The sequence below is a fragment of the Equus quagga genome, chromosome 21 (genome assembly GCF_021613505.1).
Source record: "Equus quagga isolate Etosha38 chromosome 21, UCLA_HA_Equagga_1.0, whole genome shotgun sequence".
NCBI lineage: Eukaryota > Metazoa > Chordata > Mammalia > Perissodactyla > Equidae > Equus > Equus quagga.
In genome coordinates this window covers 18005101-18010011 of record NC_060287.1, presented here as the reverse complement: position 1 = coordinate 18010011, position 4911 = coordinate 18005101, and the positions used below count along the sequence as shown (strand labels likewise).

The following is a 4911-nucleotide window of genomic DNA, read 5'->3' as shown; positions in this document are numbered from 1 at the left end:
TGAAGACAGGAGGCAAACTAAAGCAAGGATATGATGATTACGAATATCCATTGTAGGCTCTTAAAGAGTTTGACCTTTTTCCTAATGTAAAAACTGGAAGGATTTTAAGGTATAGGAGGGGAAGAAATATTTTTCTACCTTTCTAGGTTCTTCTGGCTGGTCTAAGAATTAAATTGACATGCAACAGAATAACATGAGGAAATAAAACAAATTTAATAGCATGTATACATGGGAGAAACCCAGGAAAACTGAGTAACTCAACAGCTGAAGCCACCACCTTAAATACCATATTCAGCTAAAGACAAGGAGAATGTTGAGGGTAGTGGAAAAGAGAGGAAGGTAATTCACATGGAGATAGAAAAGCAAATGTTAGGTAAACAAATGTTTGCCAGGCCTTGCAAAGACAATGGCACATCGAAAGACTTGGATTAAATGGGCCTTGCTAGGTTCCTCCATGTCTGCCATACTTAGTTCATATTATACTATACTTATCTATAACGATAGCCCTTTCCTGGAATAGGCTTTCTACCTTAAATTCTTTTAGGCAGTTTGGGGGAAGGTAAAATTTCTTCTGGAGTCTTTTGCTCTTAAAAAGAATCAAGCCAAAGAGACACATTTTGGGGTAGCAAATTCTGCTCCCCTACAAAGCAAAGGGATAATTTTGATTTGATCTACAAGATTTGATTACACTTTGGAAATAACAGAAAATGAAAAATACCTTTTGTACTTTTTTATTTGATTTCCTTAAACAAAATATCATTAAAATTGAATTAAACAAATTTTTCACTCAAACAAGAGAAGTGAGAGGACAGTACACAGGCAGATTAGGTGGAAACTTAAGATTTGCTTCCTTTATCTTCTCAGAGAATCCCATACAATCCTAGGATTGGGGAGGGCCTTAAAGCACATCCTTTGCAGTTACACATTTGATAAGAAGATTTCTTTTAAAGTATCCCTTATGAGGGTCATGGAACCTGGTGCTTCTCAGATTTCAACGTGTTTACAAATGACCTGAGGATCTGTTAAAATGCAGAGGCCAATTCCATGGTTTTGAGGAGAGGTATTTTAAATGTTTTAGCATGGAATTTTTCACTTTTAATAATTTTTCTAGCTGTTGCTAATATCATTGTTTGTGCACTTACCTTTGAATACCAAGGTCTACCTTATATATTAAAACAATTTCTAGTTAAATCAAGTTCATTGCTAAACCCGACATTATGGCAATATAACAGGGTAGTGATGTGTCCAGAATTTAGGTTAAATGAAAAGACTTATCTTCATCTTTCATCATACATTTTTAATGATCTTCTAATCAGAGAGCCCACTTAGGCTCAACTTTTCCCTGCAAAGTGAAGGTTAGATGGTGCCTTTTCCTTCTGTAAGACTCCTTGAATTAATTTGGGATAACCGATTGATCTATCTCACTCTCAATACCTCCCAGTGAATTGACTGACCAAAATAAGCACCATTTAGTTTAATTTTAAACTGATAGTGCAACGTGAATGTATCTACAAGCAAATCCCTTTAGTTTTAGGCATTTTATGATTAATAAAAATATAGATGGTTTGTAGTAGCATAATTTTACACTCAAAAGAGCTGATCCTATACTTAAATTAAGTTAGAAATTTAGAATGAAGGTCAAACCACAATACAGAGTTTTTATAAACGACTAACAATCACTAATGAATCTGAATAGTTTGACTTTGAACATCGCCTTCATTTAAGAAGCTTCAGTGTTTCTTCATTTATTTTATGTCTAGTGTTGTTTTGAAAAATAAGAACAAAAACCATAAGACAAATATTATTGTGTAAATTTGTTTCTGGCCATAATTTCCATATAAAATAAATGATTTAGCAATAATATGTAAATTATTACCAATGGTGAGGTCATGAATGTGAATAAGTTGAATAGCTCCACATGACATAAAGCCCACCTAGGAAGAATGAGAAAATTGCTTGCCATGTCATATGAGGAATATTCATGCAATTAGATTGACTTTTGGTGTATTTGTTTTATACTTCGATTTTACTAACTGATCCTTGGTAAACTTTATAAAACTTTTTTTTTCTTCATCATTCTTGTTTCCTATTTAGCTATGCAATGGAATCAAAGGCACATGAATGAGTATAATTTTTCTTTTTCTAATTATTTGTCCATTAGCAATGAGGGTTCTAGTTTTTCTGCTATTATGAATTTATTGGTTTGATATAAATAATATATAATGGCTTTACTAAATCAGAACGTGATAATATAGATTTCTCACCTAGTGGAACGTTTTTGCTTGGACAAAGTTGTTTAAAAAAAAGACTAATAAAAAGAAAACAACAGAATAAACAACAGAGTTATTTCGATTGCCTTCGCATTTACAAGTCTTGTCTAAAATTTCCAATTGTCAATACATAAATATTTATTATCAGGAAATACATTTATGTAATTGACATTTAATTTTCAAGTAATCTGTTTACTGATATTAATTGACTAAGTAGGGGACAATTCCCTCATATGAAGTAGCTAAATCCATTTACACAACTAAAATCCATCTAAAAGTCAACATTTTCCCTCAGCATATTGTTTTATCACATAAACTTTCAGTGGCAAAAAACTCATCATTATGAATTGAGTAATTTTATTTTCTAATCTGATGGCCGTATGGGGTAATGCCCCAAATTATTATGCTGATGAGACTCACTGGTCCCCTTTAGTCTACAGCCCTCTCACATAGCTCTTGAACCATGGGGTATATTGACCCCAGATAGCCTTTTATTAAAAATAAATAAATAAAAAGATTCAGGACTTGCTTTGGTAGTACATATAGTGACATTGGAATGAGAAGAGTAGAGAAGATCAGCATGGCTTCTGTGCAAAGATGACACACAAATTTGTGAAGTGTTTATATTTTTATTCCCTAAAAAAATTAAAGTGGCTGAGTTAGTTTTTAAAAAAGACTGGGCTAGATTATGCCTGGTTAGGTTTAAGCAAGTGAAACATAAATGAAATAAAAATGTAATTCTACATAAGTGAGAGCTCACAAAAATAAAGTAACTTATAATTCTAAGAAAATTTCCCTTGGTATGCAGCCAAACATTAATTTTTAAATGATGTGTTTTACTTTTCTTTCACTTTAGAATTCAGTTTATAAAAAGCACCTTACAAAACAGCAGTTTCATAAATTCACAAAATTATCCAGATTTCCTATATCGCATTTCCTAGGTCTATGACAGAATTGTTTAGTTCTGAATTTCATTTTCTCTGGGTAGACTTGATGCTGACATTGACATCTGATGTAACTGCAGTATTAACACTTTCTTTCAGAGAAAATCAAATCCAGGCTTAGACAAGGAGAGACTTTGTTCAAAAAAAAAAAGAATGAATGCTATAAGGAGAATACTCATAGCTCAGAAATCTGCAAGTATCTGAAAATCAAACAGAAAAGGTCTTTTCTTTTATAGAGAGAGGTAAGAAGAGTTTAGCAGAGACTTTAAGGGGAAAATGGGCAAGCAAGGTAGGGTAAGTAGATAGTATGACAGGTGACATCTGGCAGGAAATTTGTCTGCTGGGTCAGCTGATTTTTGGATAAGCTGATGGGTAGGCATATTCTGCATCTTAGTGCTTGCTTGGGACCTGGGACAAACCAAATTTTTGGTGGCTGTGGGGAAGAGTGGAGCCTGAATGAATTTTGGTCAAGACAAAGGAGAGGGTAAGAAATGGACAATGATGAATACTTCATCAGGAGCTGTAACAGTATGCTCTGTGTGTGTGGTAAGTACGTTAATTAGTGGCCCATTACTTCACTTTGTGATAAGCTAGTTCAATGGGTGGTATATAGTTGTGGTATCATAGAAAGATATTTGGTCTTTTTCTTCTGTCCTGGCTCCTAAAAACAGAGTCCTAAAATTCTTGGAATTTCCTGAGTGAAAAAGATGATAGAGAGGGTTTAGCTCTAATGAGGCAACTCTTGGTGGTTGGCCCCTAGATAGCTTCAGGATGGGGGCTGGTTGCCAAAGAGATGCAGTGGATGAAGACATTTCCTCTGCCCACTCTAGGGCCTTCTGGCCGGACAACAAATTAAAGTCACATGAGACAGAATAAAAGGAGAAAGTTAAACAAAGCTTCATAACATGTATATATGTGATAGACTCAGGAAAACTAAGCAACTCACCAAAATGGCATAGGTTCTCATCTTAAATGCCATCTTCAGCTACAGACAAAGGAGGATGTTGGGGGTGGGAGGGGTCAGTTGTGGGAGATTACCAGAAAAGCATAGTAAAGAAGAGTAAGGTTATTATGCAGATTTAAGTCCTTACATCGTATTGATAAGAGCTTTTAGAGTTTAGGTCATCTTCCACTCTTCCTAGTACAGAGAGGGAGATGCCTTTACAGATGGAGATTTTCCTTACAAATGTGAATGTCTCTTAAAACAAAGAGTAACTTCTACTTTTAAGAGTTTTTCTCATATCTTCAATTTTTAAAAGTAACCAGCCCCAAATAACCCTCATGCCAAAGAGACACCTTGGGGTGGCCAATTCCAATCCTGCACAGTGACTACCCCCAACTTTGATTAGAAATTTGGAATTTCAGCCCCACCCCCAGTTTTGGGGTAAATGGCAGGGGCTAAAGATTTAGTAAATCACCAATAGCCAATGAAATCTCCATAAAACCCCTAAATGCCAGGAATTGAGAGCTTCCAGGTTCATGGACACCTGGAGGTGCTGGGAGGGTAATGAACTCAAAGAGTTCAAGGAAACTCCATGATCTCTCCTCTCCATACTCTGCCATATGTATCTCCTTCATGTTGGCTGTTTCTGAGTCATATCCTTTATAATAAACTGGAAAATGTAAGTAAAATGTTTTCCTGAGCTCTGTGAGGTGTTCTAGCAAATTATGGAACCTAAGGGGGGACTCTTAGGAAC

At 35.1% G+C, this 4911-nt stretch overlaps 1 non-coding gene across 1 annotated transcript; it reads left to right on the top strand.

The window, feature by feature from the left end:
- Positions 1 to 2791: 2791 nt before the first annotated feature.
- On the top strand, positions 2792 to 2902 carry LOC124231573 (U6 spliceosomal RNA). The gene has a single exon (XR_006886599.1). It is a non-coding gene; the product is annotated as a U6 spliceosomal RNA (small nuclear RNA).
- Positions 2903 to 4911: the final 2009 nt, after the last annotated feature.